General features: G+C 45.0%; 42 non-coding genes across 42 annotated transcripts; 10 read left to right on the top strand and 32 right to left on the bottom strand.

Annotated features, from left to right (window-relative positions):
• Positions 1 to 652: 652 nt before the first annotated feature.
• On the bottom strand, positions 653 to 726 carry TRNAI-AAU (transfer RNA isoleucine (anticodon AAU)). The gene has a single exon. It is a non-coding gene; the product is annotated as a tRNA-Ile (tRNA).
• Positions 727 to 826: 100 nt separating this feature from the next.
• TRNAM-CAU (transfer RNA methionine (anticodon CAU)) lies at positions 827 to 899 on the bottom strand. The gene has a single exon. It is a non-coding gene; the product is annotated as a tRNA-Met (tRNA).
• A 140-nt stretch (positions 900 to 1,039) lies between these two features.
• Positions 1,040 to 1,110, bottom strand: TRNAG-GCC (transfer RNA glycine (anticodon GCC)). The gene has a single exon. It is a non-coding gene; the product is annotated as a tRNA-Gly (tRNA).
• A 308-nt stretch (positions 1,111 to 1,418) lies between these two features.
• On the top strand, positions 1,419 to 1,491 carry TRNAK-UUU (transfer RNA lysine (anticodon UUU)). The gene has a single exon. It is a non-coding gene; the product is annotated as a tRNA-Lys (tRNA).
• Positions 1,492 to 2,311: 820 nt separating this feature from the next.
• TRNAI-AAU (transfer RNA isoleucine (anticodon AAU)) lies at positions 2,312 to 2,385 on the bottom strand. The gene has a single exon. It is a non-coding gene; the product is annotated as a tRNA-Ile (tRNA).
• A 100-nt stretch (positions 2,386 to 2,485) lies between these two features.
• Positions 2,486 to 2,558, bottom strand: TRNAM-CAU (transfer RNA methionine (anticodon CAU)). Its single transcript has one exon. It is a non-coding gene; the product is annotated as a tRNA-Met (tRNA).
• A 142-nt stretch (positions 2,559 to 2,700) lies between these two features.
• Positions 2,701 to 2,771, bottom strand: TRNAG-GCC (transfer RNA glycine (anticodon GCC)). Its single transcript has one exon. It is a non-coding gene; the product is annotated as a tRNA-Gly (tRNA).
• Positions 2,772 to 3,079: 308 nt separating this feature from the next.
• On the top strand, positions 3,080 to 3,152 carry TRNAK-UUU (transfer RNA lysine (anticodon UUU)). Its single transcript has one exon. It is a non-coding gene; the product is annotated as a tRNA-Lys (tRNA).
• An 820-nt stretch (positions 3,153 to 3,972) lies between these two features.
• On the bottom strand, positions 3,973 to 4,046 carry TRNAI-AAU (transfer RNA isoleucine (anticodon AAU)). Its single transcript has one exon. It is a non-coding gene; the product is annotated as a tRNA-Ile (tRNA).
• Positions 4,047 to 4,146: 100 nt separating this feature from the next.
• Positions 4,147 to 4,219, bottom strand: TRNAM-CAU (transfer RNA methionine (anticodon CAU)). Its single transcript has one exon. It is a non-coding gene; the product is annotated as a tRNA-Met (tRNA).
• A 140-nt stretch (positions 4,220 to 4,359) lies between these two features.
• TRNAG-GCC (transfer RNA glycine (anticodon GCC)) lies at positions 4,360 to 4,430 on the bottom strand. The gene has a single exon. It is a non-coding gene; the product is annotated as a tRNA-Gly (tRNA).
• A 308-nt stretch (positions 4,431 to 4,738) lies between these two features.
• On the top strand, positions 4,739 to 4,811 carry TRNAK-UUU (transfer RNA lysine (anticodon UUU)). Its single transcript has one exon. It is a non-coding gene; the product is annotated as a tRNA-Lys (tRNA).
• Positions 4,812 to 5,631: 820 nt separating this feature from the next.
• Positions 5,632 to 5,705, bottom strand: TRNAI-AAU (transfer RNA isoleucine (anticodon AAU)). Its single transcript has one exon. It is a non-coding gene; the product is annotated as a tRNA-Ile (tRNA).
• Positions 5,706 to 5,805: 100 nt separating this feature from the next.
• Positions 5,806 to 5,878, bottom strand: TRNAM-CAU (transfer RNA methionine (anticodon CAU)). The gene has a single exon. It is a non-coding gene; the product is annotated as a tRNA-Met (tRNA).
• Positions 5,879 to 6,018: 140 nt separating this feature from the next.
• On the bottom strand, positions 6,019 to 6,089 carry TRNAG-GCC (transfer RNA glycine (anticodon GCC)). The gene has a single exon. It is a non-coding gene; the product is annotated as a tRNA-Gly (tRNA).
• A 308-nt stretch (positions 6,090 to 6,397) lies between these two features.
• Positions 6,398 to 6,470, top strand: TRNAK-UUU (transfer RNA lysine (anticodon UUU)). The gene has a single exon. It is a non-coding gene; the product is annotated as a tRNA-Lys (tRNA).
• Positions 6,471 to 7,290: 820 nt separating this feature from the next.
• TRNAI-AAU (transfer RNA isoleucine (anticodon AAU)) lies at positions 7,291 to 7,364 on the bottom strand. Its single transcript has one exon. It is a non-coding gene; the product is annotated as a tRNA-Ile (tRNA).
• A 100-nt stretch (positions 7,365 to 7,464) lies between these two features.
• On the bottom strand, positions 7,465 to 7,537 carry TRNAM-CAU (transfer RNA methionine (anticodon CAU)). The gene has a single exon. It is a non-coding gene; the product is annotated as a tRNA-Met (tRNA).
• A 140-nt stretch (positions 7,538 to 7,677) lies between these two features.
• On the bottom strand, positions 7,678 to 7,748 carry TRNAG-GCC (transfer RNA glycine (anticodon GCC)). Its single transcript has one exon. It is a non-coding gene; the product is annotated as a tRNA-Gly (tRNA).
• A 308-nt stretch (positions 7,749 to 8,056) lies between these two features.
• TRNAK-UUU (transfer RNA lysine (anticodon UUU)) lies at positions 8,057 to 8,129 on the top strand. Its single transcript has one exon. It is a non-coding gene; the product is annotated as a tRNA-Lys (tRNA).
• Positions 8,130 to 8,949: 820 nt separating this feature from the next.
• Positions 8,950 to 9,023, bottom strand: TRNAI-AAU (transfer RNA isoleucine (anticodon AAU)). Its single transcript has one exon. It is a non-coding gene; the product is annotated as a tRNA-Ile (tRNA).
• Positions 9,024 to 9,123: 100 nt separating this feature from the next.
• On the bottom strand, positions 9,124 to 9,196 carry TRNAM-CAU (transfer RNA methionine (anticodon CAU)). Its single transcript has one exon. It is a non-coding gene; the product is annotated as a tRNA-Met (tRNA).
• A 140-nt stretch (positions 9,197 to 9,336) lies between these two features.
• TRNAG-GCC (transfer RNA glycine (anticodon GCC)) lies at positions 9,337 to 9,407 on the bottom strand. The gene has a single exon. It is a non-coding gene; the product is annotated as a tRNA-Gly (tRNA).
• A 308-nt stretch (positions 9,408 to 9,715) lies between these two features.
• TRNAK-UUU (transfer RNA lysine (anticodon UUU)) lies at positions 9,716 to 9,788 on the top strand. Its single transcript has one exon. It is a non-coding gene; the product is annotated as a tRNA-Lys (tRNA).
• Positions 9,789 to 10,608: 820 nt separating this feature from the next.
• Positions 10,609 to 10,682, bottom strand: TRNAI-AAU (transfer RNA isoleucine (anticodon AAU)). Its single transcript has one exon. It is a non-coding gene; the product is annotated as a tRNA-Ile (tRNA).
• A 100-nt stretch (positions 10,683 to 10,782) lies between these two features.
• TRNAM-CAU (transfer RNA methionine (anticodon CAU)) lies at positions 10,783 to 10,855 on the bottom strand. Its single transcript has one exon. It is a non-coding gene; the product is annotated as a tRNA-Met (tRNA).
• A 140-nt stretch (positions 10,856 to 10,995) lies between these two features.
• TRNAG-GCC (transfer RNA glycine (anticodon GCC)) lies at positions 10,996 to 11,066 on the bottom strand. The gene has a single exon. It is a non-coding gene; the product is annotated as a tRNA-Gly (tRNA).
• Positions 11,067 to 11,374: 308 nt separating this feature from the next.
• Positions 11,375 to 11,447, top strand: TRNAK-UUU (transfer RNA lysine (anticodon UUU)). The gene has a single exon. It is a non-coding gene; the product is annotated as a tRNA-Lys (tRNA).
• Positions 11,448 to 12,267: 820 nt separating this feature from the next.
• Positions 12,268 to 12,341, bottom strand: TRNAI-AAU (transfer RNA isoleucine (anticodon AAU)). The gene has a single exon. It is a non-coding gene; the product is annotated as a tRNA-Ile (tRNA).
• A 100-nt stretch (positions 12,342 to 12,441) lies between these two features.
• On the bottom strand, positions 12,442 to 12,514 carry TRNAM-CAU (transfer RNA methionine (anticodon CAU)). The gene has a single exon. It is a non-coding gene; the product is annotated as a tRNA-Met (tRNA).
• A 140-nt stretch (positions 12,515 to 12,654) lies between these two features.
• TRNAG-GCC (transfer RNA glycine (anticodon GCC)) lies at positions 12,655 to 12,725 on the bottom strand. The gene has a single exon. It is a non-coding gene; the product is annotated as a tRNA-Gly (tRNA).
• A 308-nt stretch (positions 12,726 to 13,033) lies between these two features.
• On the top strand, positions 13,034 to 13,106 carry TRNAK-UUU (transfer RNA lysine (anticodon UUU)). The gene has a single exon. It is a non-coding gene; the product is annotated as a tRNA-Lys (tRNA).
• An 820-nt stretch (positions 13,107 to 13,926) lies between these two features.
• Positions 13,927 to 14,000, bottom strand: TRNAI-AAU (transfer RNA isoleucine (anticodon AAU)). The gene has a single exon. It is a non-coding gene; the product is annotated as a tRNA-Ile (tRNA).
• A 100-nt stretch (positions 14,001 to 14,100) lies between these two features.
• TRNAM-CAU (transfer RNA methionine (anticodon CAU)) lies at positions 14,101 to 14,173 on the bottom strand. Its single transcript has one exon. It is a non-coding gene; the product is annotated as a tRNA-Met (tRNA).
• Positions 14,174 to 14,313: 140 nt separating this feature from the next.
• Positions 14,314 to 14,384, bottom strand: TRNAG-GCC (transfer RNA glycine (anticodon GCC)). Its single transcript has one exon. It is a non-coding gene; the product is annotated as a tRNA-Gly (tRNA).
• A 308-nt stretch (positions 14,385 to 14,692) lies between these two features.
• Positions 14,693 to 14,765, top strand: TRNAK-UUU (transfer RNA lysine (anticodon UUU)). The gene has a single exon. It is a non-coding gene; the product is annotated as a tRNA-Lys (tRNA).
• An 820-nt stretch (positions 14,766 to 15,585) lies between these two features.
• TRNAI-AAU (transfer RNA isoleucine (anticodon AAU)) lies at positions 15,586 to 15,659 on the bottom strand. Its single transcript has one exon. It is a non-coding gene; the product is annotated as a tRNA-Ile (tRNA).
• A 100-nt stretch (positions 15,660 to 15,759) lies between these two features.
• TRNAM-CAU (transfer RNA methionine (anticodon CAU)) lies at positions 15,760 to 15,832 on the bottom strand. The gene has a single exon. It is a non-coding gene; the product is annotated as a tRNA-Met (tRNA).
• A 140-nt stretch (positions 15,833 to 15,972) lies between these two features.
• TRNAG-GCC (transfer RNA glycine (anticodon GCC)) lies at positions 15,973 to 16,043 on the bottom strand. The gene has a single exon. It is a non-coding gene; the product is annotated as a tRNA-Gly (tRNA).
• Positions 16,044 to 16,351: 308 nt separating this feature from the next.
• Positions 16,352 to 16,424, top strand: TRNAK-UUU (transfer RNA lysine (anticodon UUU)). The gene has a single exon. It is a non-coding gene; the product is annotated as a tRNA-Lys (tRNA).
• Positions 16,425 to 17,244: 820 nt separating this feature from the next.
• TRNAI-AAU (transfer RNA isoleucine (anticodon AAU)) lies at positions 17,245 to 17,318 on the bottom strand. Its single transcript has one exon. It is a non-coding gene; the product is annotated as a tRNA-Ile (tRNA).
• Positions 17,319 to 17,418: 100 nt separating this feature from the next.
• Positions 17,419 to 17,491, bottom strand: TRNAM-CAU (transfer RNA methionine (anticodon CAU)). The gene has a single exon. It is a non-coding gene; the product is annotated as a tRNA-Met (tRNA).
• Positions 17,492 to 17,521: the final 30 nt, after the last annotated feature.

The following is a 17,521-nucleotide window of genomic DNA, read 5'->3' on the forward strand; positions in this document are numbered from 1 at the left end:
AAAGAAACAAGATCATTTATAATGTCACCCCCTTTTCTTTCTAGACCTTAGACCAATGGTGCACACACCAGAGTTTGAAGGACATTGAATGTTTAAAGAGAACCCACCGTTAATGCCTCCTGTATTCACGAAATACAGGAACAGGTTTCAAGTCCCTGTTCGGGCGCTACTCACTTTATTATGCTAAAACCATGAGTTCATCGCTGTACAATGAACATTGGAAAGCTTTACTTGACTCAAAAGATAGTAGATAAGCGGGACGGCTTCCCTGCAAATGTTTTAGATATGCCGAATGGTTCTTACCTGCCAAAAAATGTCTCCTGTATCTATGTGTAAAGAAACAAGATCATTTATAATGTCACCCCCTTTTCTTTCTAGACCTTAGACCAATGGTGCACACACCAGAGTTTGAAGGACATTGAATGTTTAAAGAGAATCCACCGTTAATGCCTCCTGTATTCACGAAAACAAATAACATACGTGCAGAAGAATCGAGACACCGCCGCCTCTAAACAGAAGCCAGCAATCCGTGGATGTATGGTAATGCATAGATGTCCAGACATTTCCTGAATAACTGATATAGTTGTATCTATACAAAGCATCATGCAAATAAGGAAGTCATTTCATTTGCAGAAACATAGGCAAAACAGCATGGCCCGTACGGGGATCGAACCCGCGACCTTGGCGTTATTAGCACCACGCTCTAACCAACTGAGCTAACCGGCCGCGGTGGCTGGCTTGGTGATACAGAGGACCGTGGAAAACACTCTATAGTAAATGAACGTTTAGCATCACCTATCAACAGTCTCAAGCTGTAAAAGAAGCATGCCCTGTATGAGGATCGAACTCACGACCTTCAGATTATGAGACTGACGCGCTACCTACTGCGCTAACAAGGCAAACGCTACCGGGTGCTGCTTGTTGAAGCTCTTCATACGTAATGCGTTGCAACATAGTCAAGGACAAATTTCCTTCATAATTATAAAGGCATCTCGCTTTTCCAGGGACCTGTTTTACCAACGCTCTAAAAAAAGTTGTTCGCATTGGCCGGGAATCGAACCCGGGCCTCCCGCGTGGCAGGCGAAAATTCTACCACTGAACCACCAATGCATCTGCAACGGCCGACTTAAAAATCCATAGAGATTCGAGTGGTGGGAATGAAGATTTCTCCCCCTGAACAGAAAGTTATGGAAGCGGTGGTTGGGGGATCACTCAGTTAGTTGCTTATACGTGTAGCTGTAAATGAAGCATGCCCTGTGTGAGGACCTGACTCTCGACCTTCAGATTATGAGACCGACATTGTGGAAATGGTTGTCAACCAGAAACTCAAGGTGTCCTAGATGTAATGTAAGTGCACGTGGACAAACTCTGTGACTGATAGCCAGCTTCAGGTCTGGCCCAAGGCCCATGCCCAGCGAGCCTGGGTAGCTCAGTCGGTAGAGCATCAGACTTTTAATCTGAGGGTCCAGGGTTCAAGTCCCTGTTCGGGCGCTGCTCGCTTTGTTATGCTGAAACCATGAGTTCATCGCTGTACAATGAACATTGGAAAGCTTTACTTGACTCAAAAGATAGTAGATAAGCGGGACGGCTTCCCTGCAAATGTTTTAGATATGCCGAATGGTTCTTACCTGCCAAAAAATGTCTCCTGTATCTATGTGTAAAGAAACAAGATCATTTATAATGTCACCCCCTTTTCTTTCTAGACCTTAGACCAATGGTGCACACACCAGAGTTTGAAGGACATTGAATGTTTAAAGAGAACCCACCGTTAATGCCTCCTGTATTCACGAAATACAGGAACAGGTTTCAAGTCCCTGTTCGGGCGCTACTCACTTTATTATGCTAAAACCATGAGTTCATCGCTGTACAATGAACATTGGAAAGCTTTACTTGACTCAAAAGATAGTAGATAAGCGGGACGGCTTCCCTGCAAATGTTTTAGATATGCCGAATGGTTCTTACCTGCCAAAAAATGTCTCCTGTATCTATGTGTAAAGAAACAAGATCATTTATAATGTCACCCCCTTTTCTTTCTAGACCTTAGACCAATGGTGCACACACCAGAGTTTGAAGGACATTGAATGTTTAAAGAGAATCCACCGTTAATGCCTCCTGTATTCACGAAAACAAATAACATACGTGCAGAAGAATCGAGACACCGCCGCCTCTAAACAGAAGCCAGCAATCCGTGGATGTATGGTAATGCATAGATGTCCAGACATTTCCTGAATAACTGATATAGTTGTATCTATACAAAGCATCATGCAAATAAGGAAGTCATTTCATTTGCAGAAACATAGGCAAAACAGCATGGCCCGTACGGGGATCGAACCCGCGACCTTGGCGTTATTAGCACCACGCTCTAACCAACTGAGCTAACCGGCCGCGGTGGCTGGCTTGGTGATACAGAGGACCGTGGAAAACACTCTATAGTAAATGAACGTTTAGCATCACCTATCAACAGTCTCAAGCTGTAAAAGAAGCATGCCCTGTATGAGGATCGAACTCACGACCTTCAGATTATGAGACTGACGCGCTACCTACTGCGCTAACAAGGCAAACGCTACCGGGTGCTGCTTGTGGAAGCTCTTCATACGTAATGCGTTGCAACATAGTCAAGGACAAATTTCCTTCATAATTATAAAGGCATCTCGCTTTTCCAGGGACCTGTTTTACCAACGCTCTAAAAAAAAAGTTGTTTGCATTGGCCGGGAATCGAACCCGGGCCTCCCGCGTGGCAGGCGAAAATTCTACCACTGAACCACCAATGCATCTGCAACGGCCGACTTAAAAATCCATAGAGATTCGAGTGGTGGGAATGAAGATTTCTCCCCCTGAACAGAAAGTTATGGAAGCGGTGGTTGGGGGATCACTCAGTTAGTTGCTTATACGTGTAGCTGTAAATGAAGCATGCCCTGTGTGAGGACCTGACTCTCGACCTTCAGATTATGAGACCGACATTGTGGAAATGGTTGTCAACCAGAAACTCAAGGTGTCCTAGATGTAATGTAAGTGCACGTGGACAAACTCTGTGACTGATAGCCAGCTTCAGGTCTGGCCCAAGGCCCATGCCCAGCGAGCCTGGGTAGCTCAGTCGGTAGAGCATCAGACTTTTAATCTGAGGGTCCAGGGTTCAAGTCCCTGTTCGGGCGCTGCTCGCTTTGTTATGCTGAAACCATGAGTTCATCGCTGTACAATGAACATTGGAAAGCTTTACTTGACTCAAAAGATAGTAGATAAGCGGGACGGCTTCCCTGCAAATGTTTTAGATATGCCGAATGGTTCTTACCTGCCAAAAAATGTCTCCTGTATCTATGTGTAAAGAAACAAGATCATTTATAATGTCACCCCCTTTTCTTTCTAGACCTTAGACCAATGGTGCACACACCAGAGTTTGAAGGACATTGAATGTTTAAAGAGAACCCACCGTTAATGCCTCCTGTATTCACGAAATACAGGAACAGGTTTCAAGTCCCTGTTCGGGCGCTACTCACTTTATTATGCTAAAACCATGAGTTCATCGCTGTACAATGAACATTGGAAAGCTTTACTTGACTCAAAAGATAGTAGATAAGCGGGACGGCTTCCCTGCAAATGTTTTAGATATGCCGAATGGTTCTTACCTGCCAAAAAATGTCTCCTGTATCTATGTGTAAAGAAACAAGATCATTTATAATGTCACCCCCTTTTCTTTCTAGACCTTAGACCAATGGTGCACACACCAGAGTTTGAAGGACATTGAATGTTTAAAGAGAATCCACCGTTAATGCCTCCTGTATTCACGAAAACAAATAACATACGTGCAGAAGAATCGAGACACCGCCGCCTCTAAACAGAAGCCAGCAATCCGTGGATGTATGGTAATGCATAGATGTCCAGACATTTCCTGAATAACTGATATAGTTGTATCTATACAAAGCATCATGCAAATAAGGAAGTCATTTCATTTGCAGAAACATAGGCAAAACAGCATGGCCCGTACGGGGATCGAACCCGCGACCTTGGCGTTATTAGCACCACGCTCTAACCAACTGAGCTAACCGGCCGCGGTGGCTGGCTTGGTGATACAGAGGACCGTGGAAAACACTCTATAGTAAATGAACGTTTAGCATCACCTATCAACAGTCTCAAGCTGTAAAAGAAGCATGCCCTGTATGAGGATCGAACTCACGACCTTCAGATTATGAGACTGACGCGCTACCTACTGCGCTAACAAGGCAAACGCTACCGGGTGCTGCTTGTGGAAGCTCTTCATACGTAATGCGTTGCAACATAGTCAAGGACAAATTTCCTTCATAATTATAAAGGCATCTCGCTTTTCCAGGGACCTGTTTTACCAACGCTCTAAAAAAAGTTGTTCGCATTGGCCGGGAATCGAACCCGGGCCTCCCGCGTGGCAGGCGAAAATTCTACCACTGAACCACCAATGCATCTGCAACGGCCGACTTAAAAATCCATAGAGATTCGAGTGGTGGGAATGAAGATTTCTCCCCCTGAACAGAAAGTTATGGAAGCGGTGGTTGGGGGATCACTCAGTTAGTTGCTTATACGTGTAGCTGTAAATGAAGCATGCCCTGTGTGAGGACCTGACTCTCGACCTTCAGATTATGAGACCGACATTGTGGAAATGGTTGTCAACCAGAAACTCAAGGTGTCCTAGATGTAATGTAAGTGCACGTGGACAAACTCTGTGACTGATAGCCAGCTTCAGGTCTGGCCCAAGGCCCATGCCCAGCGAGCCTGGGTAGCTCAGTCGGTAGAGCATCAGACTTTTAATCTGAGGGTCCAGGGTTCAAGTCCCTGTTCGGGCGCTGCTCGCTTTGTTATGCTGAAACCATGAGTTCATCGCTGTACAATGAACATTGGAAAGCTTTACTTGACTCAAAAGATAGTAGATAAGCGGGACGGCTTCCCTGCAAATGTTTTAGATATGCCGAATGGTTCTTACCTGCCAAAAAATGTCTCCTGTATCTATGTGTAAAGAAACAAGATCATTTATAATGTCACCCCCTTTTCTTTCTAGACCTTAGACCAATGGTGCACACACCAGAGTTTGAAGGACATTGAATGTTTAAAGAGAACCCACCGTTAATGCCTCCTGTATTCACGAAATACAGGAACAGGTTTCAAGTCCCTGTTCGGGCGCTACTCACTTTATTATGCTAAAACCATGAGTTCATCGCTGTACAATGAACATTGGAAAGCTTTACTTGACTCAAAAGATAGTAGATAAGCGGGACGGCTTCCCTGCAAATGTTTTAGATATGCCGAATGGTTCTTACCTGCCAAAAAATGTCTCCTGTATCTATGTGTAAAGAAACAAGATCATTTATAATGTCACCCCCTTTTCTTTCTAGACCTTAGACCAATGGTGCACACACCAGAGTTTGAAGGACATTGAATGTTTAAAGAGAATCCACCGTTAATGCCTCCTGTATTCACGAAAACAAATAACATACGTGCAGAAGAATCGAGACACCGCCGCCTCTAAACAGAAGCCAGCAATCCGTGGATGTATGGTAATGCATAGATGTCCAGACATTTCCTGAATAACTGATATAGTTGTATCTATACAAAGCATCATGCAAATAAGGAAGTCATTTCATTTGCAGAAACATAGGCAAAACAGCATGGCCCGTACGGGGATCGAACCCGCGACCTTGGCGTTATTAGCACCACGCTCTAACCAACTGAGCTAACCGGCCGCGGTGGCTGGCTTGGTGATACAGAGGACCGTGGAAAACACTCTATAGTAAATGAACGTTTAGCATCACCTATCAACAGTCTCAAGCTGTAAAAGAAGCATGCCCTGTATGAGGATCGAACTCACGACCTTCAGATTATGAGACTGACGCGCTACCTACTGCGCTAACAAGGCAAACGCTACCGGGTGCTGCTTGTGGAAGCTCTTCATACGTAATGCGTTGCAACATAGTCAAGGACAAATTTCCTTCATAATTATAAAGGCATCTCGCTTTTCCAGGGACCTGTTTTACCAACGCTCTAAAAAAAGTTGTTCGCATTGGCCGGGAATCGAACCCGGGCCTCCCGCGTGGCAGGCGAAAATTCTACCACTGAACCACCAATGCATCTGCAACGGCCGACTTAAAAATCCATAGAGATTCGAGTGGTGGGAATGAAGATTTCTCCCCCTGAACAGAAAGTTATGGAAGCGGTGGTTGGGGGATCACTCAGTTAGTTGCTTATACGTGTAGCTGTAAATGAAGCATGCCCTGTGTGAGGACCTGACTCTCGACCTTCAGATTATGAGACCGACATTGTGGAAATGGTTGTCAACCAGAAACTCAAGGTGTCCTAGATGTAATGTAAGTGCACGTGGACAAACTCTGTGACTGATAGCCAGCTTCAGGTCTGGCCCAAGGCCCATGCCCAGCGAGCCTGGGTAGCTCAGTCGGTAGAGCATCAGACTTTTAATCTGAGGGTCCAGGGTTCAAGTCCCTGTTCGGGCGCTGCTCGCTTTGTTATGCTGAAACCATGAGTTCATCGCTGTACAATGAACATTGGAAAGCTTTACTTGACTCAAAAGATAGTAGATAAGCGGGACGGCTTCCCTGCAAATGTTTTAGATATGCCGAATGGTTCTTACCTGCCAAAAAATGTCTCCTGTATCTATGTGTAAAGAAACAAGATCATTTATAATGTCACCCCCTTTTCTTTCTAGACCTTAGACCAATGGTGCACACACCAGAGTTTGAAGGACATTGAATGTTTAAAGAGAACCCACCGTTAATGCCTCCTGTATTCACGAAATACAGGAACAGGTTTCAAGTCCCTGTTCGGGCGCTACTCACTTTATTATGCTAAAACCATGAGTTCATCGCTGTACAATGAACATTGGAAAGCTTTACTTGACTCAAAAGATAGTAGATAAGCGGGACGGCTTCCCTGCAAATGTTTTAGATATGCCGAATGGTTCTTACCTGCCAAAAAATGTCTCCTGTATCTATGTGTAAAGAAACAAGATCATTTATAATGTCACCCCCTTTTCTTTCTAGACCTTAGACCAATGGTGCACACACCAGAGTTTGAAGGACATTGAATGTTTAAAGAGAATCCACCGTTAATGCCTCCTGTATTCACGAAAACAAATAACATACGTGCAGAAGAATCGAGACACCGCCGCCTCTAAACAGAAGCCAGCAATCCGTGGATGTATGGTAATGCATAGATGTCCAGACATTTCCTGAATAACTGATATAGTTGTATCTATACAAAGCATCATGCAAATAAGGAAGTCATTTCATTTGCAGAAACATAGGCAAAACAGCATGGCCCGTACGGGGATCGAACCCGCGACCTTGGCGTTATTAGCACCACGCTCTAACCAACTGAGCTAACCGGCCGCGGTGGCTGGCTTGGTGATACAGAGGACCGTGGAAAACACTCTATAGTAAATGAACGTTTAGCATCACCTATCAACAGTCTCAAGCTGTAAAAGAAGCATGCCCTGTATGAGGATCGAACTCACGACCTTCAGATTATGAGACTGACGCGCTACCTACTGCGCTAACAAGGCAAACGCTACCGGGTGCTGCTTGTGGAAGCTCTTCATACGTAATGCGTTGCAACATAGTCAAGGACAAATTTCCTTCATAATTATAAAGGCATCTCGCTTTTCCAGGGACCTGTTTTACCAACGCTCTAAAAAAAGTTGTTTGCATTGGCCGGGAATCGAACCCGGGCCTCCCGCGTGGCAGGCGAAAATTCTACCACTGAACCACCAATGCATCTGCAACGGCCGACTTAAAAATCCATAGAGATTCGAGTGGTGGGAATGAAGATTTCTCCCCCTGAACAGAAAGTTATGGAAGCGGTGGTTGGGGGATCACTCAGTTAGTTGCTTATACGTGTAGCTGTAAATGAAGCATGCCCTGTGTGAGGACCTGACTCTCGACCTTCAGATTATGAGACCGACATTGTGGAAATGGTTGTCAACCAGAAACTCAAGGTGTCCTAGATGTAATGTAAGTGCACGTGGACAAACTCTGTGACTGATAGCCAGCTTCAGGTCTGGCCCAAGGCCCATGCCCAGCGAGCCTGGGTAGCTCAGTCGGTAGAGCATCAGACTTTTAATCTGAGGGTCCAGGGTTCAAGTCCCTGTTCGGGCGCTGCTCGCTTTGTTATGCTGAAACCATGAGTTCATCGCTGTACAATGAACATTGGAAAGCTTTACTTGACTCAAAAGATAGTAGATAAGCGGGACGGCTTCCCTGCAAATGTTTTAGATATGCCGAATGGTTCTTACCTGCCAAAAAATGTCTCCTGTATCTATGTGTAAAGAAACAAGATCATTTATAATGTCACCCCCTTTTCTTTCTAGACCTTAGACCAATGGTGCACACACCAGAGTTTGAAGGACATTGAATGTTTAAAGAGAACCCACCGTTAATGCCTCCTGTATTCACGAAATACAGGAACAGGTTTCAAGTCCCTGTTCGGGCGCTACTCACTTTATTATGCTAAAACCATGAGTTCATCGCTGTACAATGAACATTGGAAAGCTTTACTTGACTCAAAAGATAGTAGATAAGCGGGACGGCTTCCCTGCAAATGTTTTAGATATGCCGAATGGTTCTTACCTGCCAAAAAATGTCTCCTGTATCTATGTGTAAAGAAACAAGATCATTTATAATGTCACCCCCTTTTCTTTCTAGATCCTAGACCAATGGTGCACACACCAGAGTTTGAAGGACATTGAATGTTTAAAGAGAATCCACCGTTAATGCCTCCTGTATTCACGAAAACAAATAACATACGTGCAGAAGAATCGAGACACCGCCGCCTCTAAACAGAAGCCAGCAATCCGTGGATGTATGGTAATGCATAGATGTCCAGACATTTCCTGAATAACTGATATAGTTGTATCTATACAAAGCATCATGCAAATAAGGAAGTCATTTCATTTGCAGAAACATAGGCAAAACAGCATGGCCCGTACGGGGATCGAACCCGCGACCTTGGCGTTATTAGCACCACGCTCTAACCAACTGAGCTAACCGGCCGCGGTGGCTGGCTTGGTGATACAGAGGACCGTGGAAAACACTCTATAGTAAATGAACGTTTAGCATCACCTATCAACAGTCTCAAGCTGTAAAAGAAGCATGCCCTGTATGAGGATCGAACTCACGACCTTCAGATTATGAGACTGACGCGCTACCTACTGCGCTAACAAGGCAAACGCTACCGGGTGCTGCTTGTGGAAGCTCTTCATACGTAATGCGTTGCAACATAGTCAAGGACAAATTTCCTTCATAATTATAAAGGCATCTCGCTTTTCCAGGGACCTGTTTTACCAACGCTCTAAAAAAAGTTGTTTGCATTGGCCGGGAATCGAACCCGGGCCTCCCGCGTGGCAGGCGAAAATTCTACCACTGAACCACCAATGCATCTGCAACGGCCGACTTAAAAATCCATAGAGATTCGAGTGGTGGGAATGAAGATTTCTCCCCCTGAACAGAAAGTTATGGAAGCGGTGGTTGGGGGATCACTCAGTTAGTTGCTTATACGTGTAGCTGTAAATGAAGCATGCCCTGTGTGAGGACCTGACTCTCGACCTTCAGATTATGAGACCGACATTGTGGAAATGGTTGTCAACCAGAAACTCAAGGTGTCCTAGATGTAATGTAAGTGCACGTGGACAAACTCTGTGACTGATAGCCAGCTTCAGGTCTGGCCCAAGGCCCATGCCCAGCGAGCCTGGGTAGCTCAGTCGGTAGAGCATCAGACTTTTAATCTGAGGGTCCAGGGTTCAAGTCCCTGTTCGGGCGCTGCTCGCTTTGTTATGCTGAAACCATGAGTTCATCGCTGTACAATGAACATTGGAAAGCTTTACTTGACTCAAAAGATAGTAGATAAGCGGGACGGCTTCCCTGCAAATGTTTTAGATATGCCGAATGGTTCTTACCTGCCAAAAAATGTCTCCTGTATCTATGTGTAAAGAAACAAGATCATTTATAATGTCACCCCCTTTTCTTTCTAGACCTTAGACCAATGGTGCACACACCAGAGTTTGAAGGACATTGAATGTTTAAAGAGAACCCACCGTTAATGCCTCCTGTATTCACGAAATACAGGAACAGGTTTCAAGTCCCTGTTCGGGCGCTACTCACTTTATTATGCTAAAACCATGAGTTCATCGCTGTACAATGAACATTGGAAAGCTTTACTTGACTCAAAAGATAGTAGATAAGCGGGACGGCTTCCCTGCAAATGTTTTAGATATGCCGAATGGTTCTTACCTGCCAAAAAATGTCTCCTGTATCTATGTGTAAAGAAACAAGATCATTTATAATGTCACCCCCTTTTCTTTCTAGACCTTAGACCAATGGTGCACACACCAGAGTTTGAAGGACATTGAATGTTTAAAGAGAATCCACCGTTAATGCCTCCTGTATTCACGAAAACAAATAACATACGTGCAGAAGAATCGAGACACCGCCGCCTCTAAACAGAAGCCAGCAATCCGTGGATGTATGGTAATGCATAGATGTCCAGACATTTCCTGAATAACTGATATAGTTGTATCTATACAAAGCATCATGCAAATAAGGAAGTCATTTCATTTGCAGAAACATAGGCAAAACAGCATGGCCCGTACGGGGATCGAACCCGCGACCTTGGCGTTATTAGCACCACGCTCTAACCAACTGAGCTAACCGGCCGCGGTGGCTGGCTTGGTGATACAGAGGACCGTGGAAAACACTCTATAGTAAATGAACGTTTAGCATCACCTATCAACAGTCTCAAGCTGTAAAAGAAGCATGCCCTGTATGAGGATCGAACTCACGACCTTCAGATTATGAGACTGACGCGCTACCTACTGCGCTAACAAGGCAAACGCTACCGGGTGCTGCTTGTGGAAGCTCTTCATACGTAATGCGTTGCAACATAGTCAAGGACAAATTTCCTTCATAATTATAAAGGCATCTCGCTTTTCCAGGGACCTGTTTTACCAACGCTCTAAAAAAAGTTGTTTGCATTGGCCGGGAATCGAACCCGGGCCTCCCGCGTGGCAGGCGAAAATTCTACCACTGAACCACCAATGCATCTGCAACGGCCGACTTAAAAATCCATAGAGATTCGAGTGGTGGGAATGAAGATTTCTCCCCCTGAACAGAAAGTTATGGAAGCGGTGGTTGGGGGATCACTCAGTTAGTTGCTTATACGTGTAGCTGTAAATGAAGCATGCCCTGTGTGAGGACCTGACTCTCGACCTTCAGATTATGAGACCGACATTGTGGAAATGGTTGTCAACCAGAAACTCAAGGTGTCCTAGATGTAATGTAAGTGCACGTGGACAAACTCTGTGACTGATAGCCAGCTTCAGGTCTGGCCCAAGGCCCATGCCCAGCGAGCCTGGGTAGCTCAGTCGGTAGAGCATCAGACTTTTAATCTGAGGGTCCAGGGTTCAAGTCCCTGTTCGGGCGCTGCTCGCTTTGTTATGCTGAAACCATGAGTTCATCGCTGTACAATGAACATTGGAAAGCTTTACTTGACTCAAAAGATAGTAGATAAGCGGGACGGCTTCCCTGCAAATGTTTTAGGTATGCCGAATGGTTCTTACCTGCCAAAAAATGTCTCCTGTATCTATGTGTAAAGAAACAAGATCATTTATAATGTCACCCCCTTTTCTTTCTAGACCTTAGACCAATGGTGCACACACCAGAGTTTGAAGGACATTGAATGTTTAAAGAGAACCCACCGTTAATGCCTCCTGTATTCACGAAATACAGGAACAGGTTTCAAGTCCCTGTTCGGGCGCTACTCACTTTATTATGCTAAAACCATGAGTTCATCGCTGTACAATGAACATTGGAAAGCTTTACTTGACTCAAAAGATAGTAGATAAGCGGGACGGCTTCCCTGCAAATGTTTTAGATATGCCGAATGGTTCTTACCTGCCAAAAAATGTCTCCTGTATCTATGTGTAAAGAAACAAGATCATTTATAATGTCACCCCCTTTTCTTTCTAGACCTTAGACCAATGGTGCACACACCAGAGTTTGAAGGACATTGAATGTTTAAAGAGAATCCACCGTTAATGCCTCCTGTATTCACGAAAACAAATAACATACGTGCAGAAGAATCGAGACACCGCCGCCTCTAAACAGAAGCCAGCAATCCGTGGATGTATGGTAATGCATAGATGTCCAGACATTTCCTGAATAACTGATATAGTTGTATCTATACAAAGCATCATGCAAATAAGGAAGTCATTTCATTTGCAGAAACATAGGCAAAACAGCATGGCCCGTACGGGGATCGAACCCGCGACCTTGGCGTTATTAGCACCACGCTCTAACCAACTGAGCTAACCGGCCGCGGCGGCTGGCTTGGTGATACAGAGGACCGTGGAAAACACTCTATAGTAAATGAACGTTTAGCATCACCTATCAACAGTCTCAAGCTGTAAAAGAAGCATGCCCTGTATGAGGATCGAACTCACGACCTTCAGATTATGAGACTGACGCGCTACCTACTGCGCTAACAAGGCAAACGCTACCGGGTGCTGCTTGTGGAAGCTCTTCATACGTAATGCGTTGCAACATAGTCAAGGACAAATTTCCTTCATAATTATAAAGGCATCTCGCTTTTCCAGGGACCTGTTTTACCAACGCTCTAAAAAAAGTTGTTTGCATTGGCCGGGAATCGAACCCGGGCCTCCCGCGTGGCAGGCGAAAATTCTACCACTGAACCACCAATGCATCTGCAACGGCCGACTTAAAAATCCATAGAGATTCGAGTGGTGGGAATGAAGATTTCTCCCCCTGAACAGAAAGTTATGGAAGCGGTGGTTGGGGGATCACTCAGTTAGTTGCTTATACGTGTAGCTGTAAATGAAGCATGCCCTGTGTGAGGACCTGACTCTCGACCTTCAGATTATGAGACCGACATTGTGGAAATGGTTGTCAACCAGAAACTCAAGGTGTCCTAGATGTAATGTAAGTGCACGTGGACAAACTCTGTGACTGATAGCCAGCTTCAGGTCTGGCCCAAGGCCCATGCCCAGCGAGCCTGGGTAGCTCAGTCGGTAGAGCATCAGACTTTTAATCTGAGGGTCCAGGGTTCAAGTCCCTGTTCGGGCGCTGCTCGCTTTGTTATGCTGAAACCATGAGTTCATCGCTGTACAATGAACATTGGAAAGCTTTACTTGACTCAAAAGATAGTAGATAAGCGGGACGGCTTCCCTGCAAATGTTTTAGATATGCCGAATGGTTCTTACCTGCCAAAAAATGTCTCCTGTATCTATGTGTAAAGAAACAAGATCATTTATAATGTCACCCCCTTTTCTTTCTAGACCTTAGACCAATGGTGCACACACCAGAGTTTGAAGGACATTGAATGTTTAAAGAGAACCCACCGTTAATGCCTCCTGTATTCACGAAATACAGGAACAGGTTTCAAGTCCCTGTTCGGGCGCTACTCACTTTATTATGCTAAAACCATGAGTTCATCGCTGTACAATGAACATTGGAAAGCTTTACTTGACTCAAAAGATAGTAGATAAGCGGGACGGCTTCCCTGCAAATGTTTTAGATATGCCGAATGGTTCTTACCTGCCAAAAAATGTCTCCTGTATCTATGTGTAAAGAAACAAGATCATTTATAATGTCACCCCCTTTTCTTTCTAGACCTTAGACCAATGGTGCACACACCAGAGTTTGAAGGACATTGAATGTTTAAAGAGAATCCACCGTTAATGCCTCCTGTATTCACGAAAACAAATAACATACGTGCAGAAGAATCGAGACACCGCCGCCTCTAAACAGAAGCCAGCAATCCGTGGATGTATGGTAATGCATAGATGTCCAGACATTTCCTGAATAACTGATATAGTTGTATCTATACAAAGCATCATGCAAATAAGGAAGTCATTTCATTTGCAGAAACATAGGCAAAACAGCATGGCCCGTACGGGGATCGAACCCGCGACCTTGGCGTTATTAGCACCACGCTCTAACCAACTGAGCTAACCGGCCGCGGTGGCTGGCTTGGTGATACAGAGGACCGTGGAAAACACTCTATAGTAAATGAACGTTTAGCATCACCTATCAACAGTCTCAAGCTGTAAAAGAAGCATGCCCTGTATGAGGATCGAACTCACGACCTTCAGATTATGAGACTGACGCGCTACCTACTGCGCTAACAAGGCAAACGCTACCGGGTGCTGCTTGTGGAAGCTCTTCATACGTAATGCGTTGCAACATAGTCAAGGACAAATTTCCTTCATAATTATAAAGGCATCTCGCTTTTCCAGGGACCTGTTTTACCAACGCTCTAAAAAAAGTTGTTTGCATTGGCCGGGAATCGAACCCGGGCCTCCCGCGTGGCAGGCGAAAATTCTACCACTGAACCACCAATGCATCTGCAACGGCCGATTTAAAAATCCATAGAGATTCGAGTGGTGGGAATGAAGATTTCTCCCCCTGAACAGAAAGTTATGGAAGCGGTGGTTGGGGGATCACTCAGTTAGTTGCTTATACGTGTAGCTGTAAATGAAGCATGCCCTGTGTGAGGACCTGACTCTCGACCTTCAGATTATGAGACCGACATTGTGGAAATGGTTGTCAACCAGAAACTCAAGGTGTCCTAGATGTAATGTAAGTGCACGTGGACAAACTCTGTGACTGATAGCCAGCTTCAGGTCTGGCCCAAGGCCCATGCCCAGCGAGCCTGGGTAGCTCAGTCGGTAGAGCATCAGACTTTTAATCTGAGGGTCCAGGGTTCAAGTCCCTGTTCGGGCGCTGCTCGCTTTGTTATGCTGAAACCATGAGTTCATCGCTGTACAATGAACATTGGAAAGCTTTACTTGACTCAAAAGATAGTAGATAAGCGGGACGGCTTCCCTGCAAATGTTTTAGGTATGCCGAATGGTTCTTACCTGCCAAAAAATGTCTCCTGTATCTATGTGTAAAGAAACAAGATCATTTATAATGTCACCCCCTTTTCTTTCTAGACCTTAGACCAATGGTGCACACACCAGAGTTTGAAGGACATTGAATGTTTAAAGAGAACCCACCGTTAATGCCTCCTGTATTCACGAAATACAGGAACAGGTTTCAAGTCCCTGTTCGGGCGCTACTCACTTTATTATGCTAAAACCATGAGTTCATCGCTGTACAATGAACATTGGAAAGCTTTACTTGACTCAAAAGATAGTAGATAAGCGGGACGGCTTCCCTGCAAATGTTTTAGATATGCCGAATGGTTCTTACCTGCCAAAAAATGTCTCCTGTATCTATGTGTAAAGAAACAAGATCATTTATAATGTCACCCCCTTTTCTTTCTAGACCTTAGACCAATGGTGCACACACCAGAGTTTGAAGGACATTGAATGTTTAAAGAGAATCCACCGTTAATGCCTCCTGTATTCACGAAAACAAATAACATACGTGCAGAAGAATCGAGACACCGCCGCCTCTAAACAGAAGCCAGCAATCCGTGGATGTATGGTAATGCATAGATGTCCAGACATTTCCTGAATAACTGATATAGTTGTATCTATACAAAGCATCATGCAAATAAGGAAGTCATTTCATTTGCAGAAACATAGGCAAAACAGCATGGCCCGTACGGGGATCGAACCCGCGACCTTGGCGTTATTAGCACCACGCTCTAACCAACTGAGCTAACCGGCCGCGGTGGCTGGCTTGGTGATACAGAGGACCGTGGAAAACACTCTATAGTAAATGAACGTTTAGCATCACCTATCAACAGTCTCAAGCTGTAAAAGAAGCATGCCCTGTATGAGGATCGAACTCACGACCTTCAGATTATGAGACTGACGCGCTACCTACTGCGCTAACAAGGCAAACGCTACCGGGTGCTGCTTGTGGAAGCTCTTCATACGTAATGCGTTGCAACATAGTCAAGGACAAATTTCCTTCATAATTATAAAGGCATCTCGCTTTTCCAGGGACCTGTTTTACCAACGCTCTAAAAAAAGTTGTTTGCATTGGCCGGGAATCGAACCCGGGCCTCCCGCGTGGCAGGCGAAAATTCTACCACTGAACCACCAATGCATCTGCAACGGCCGACTTAAAAATCCATAGAGATTCGAGTGGTGGGAATGAAGATTTCTCCCCCTGAACAGAAAGTTATGGAAGCGGTGGTTGGGGGATCACTCAGTTAGTTGCTTATACGTGTAGCTGTAAATGAAGCATGCCCTGTGTGAGGACCTGACTCTCGACCTTCAGATTATGAGACCGACATTGTGGAAATGGTTGTCAACCAGAAACTCAAGGTGTCCTAGATGTAATGTAAGTGCACGTGGACAAACTCTGTGACTGATAGCCAGCTTCAGGTCTGGCCCAAGGCCCATGCCCAGCGAGCCTGGGTAGCTCAGTCGGTAGAGCATCAGACTTTTAATCTGAGGGTCCAGGGTTCAAGTCCCTGTTCGGGCGCTGCTCGCTTTGTTATGCTGAAACCATGAGTTCATCGCTGTACAATGAACATTGGAAAGCTTTACTTGACTCAAAAGATAGTAGATAAGCGGGACGGCTTCCCTGCAAATGTTTTAGGTATGCCGAATGGTTCTTACCTGCCAAAAAATGTCTCCTGTATCTATGTGTAAAGAAACAAGATCATTTATAATGTCACCCCCTTTTCTTTCTAGACCTTAGACCAATGGTGCACACACCAGAGTTTGAAGGACATTGAATGTTTAAAGAGAACCCACCGTTAATGCCTCCTGTATTCACGAAATACAGGAACAGGTTTCAAGTCCCTGTTCGGGCGCTACTCACTTTATTATGCTAAAACCATGAGTTCATCGCTGTACAATGAACATTGGAAAGCTTTACTTGACTCAAAAGATAGTAGATAAGCGGGACGGCTTCCCTGCAAATGTTTTAGATATGCCGAATGGTTCTTACCTGCCAAAAAATGTCTCCTGTATCTATGTGTAAAGAAACAAGATCATTTATAATGTCACCCCCTTTTCTTTCTAGACCTTAGACCAATGGTGCACACACCAGAGTTTGAAGGACATTGAATGTTTAAAGAGAATCCACCGTTAATGCCTCCTGTATTCACGAAAACAAATAACATACGTGCAGAAGAATCGAGACACCGCCGCCTCTAAACAGAAGCCAGCAATCCGTGGATGTATGGTAATGCATAGATGTCCAGACATTTCCTGAATAACTGATATAGTTGTATCTATACAAAGCATCATGCAAATAAGGAAGTCATTTCATTTGCAGAAACATAGGCAAAACAGCATGGCCCGTACGGGGATCGAACCCGCGACCTTGGCGTTATTAGCACCACGCTCTAACCAACTGAGCTAACCGGCCGCGGCGGCTGGCTTGGTGATACAGAGGACCGTGGAAAACACTCTATAGTAAATGAACGTTTAGCATCACCTATCAACAGTCTCAAGCTGTAAAAGAAGCATGCCCTGTATGAGGATCGAACTCACGACCTTCAGATTATGAGACTGACGCGCTACCTACTGCGCTAACAAGGCAAACGCTACCGGGTGCTGCTTGTGGAAGCT

Source organism: Sceloporus occidentalis, unplaced genomic scaffold (assembly GCF_023333645.1).
Source record: "Sceloporus occidentalis isolate IW3139 unplaced genomic scaffold, rSceOcc1.0.p SCAF_440, whole genome shotgun sequence".
Classification (NCBI taxonomy): Eukaryota; Metazoa; Chordata; class Lepidosauria; order Squamata; family Phrynosomatidae; genus Sceloporus; species Sceloporus occidentalis.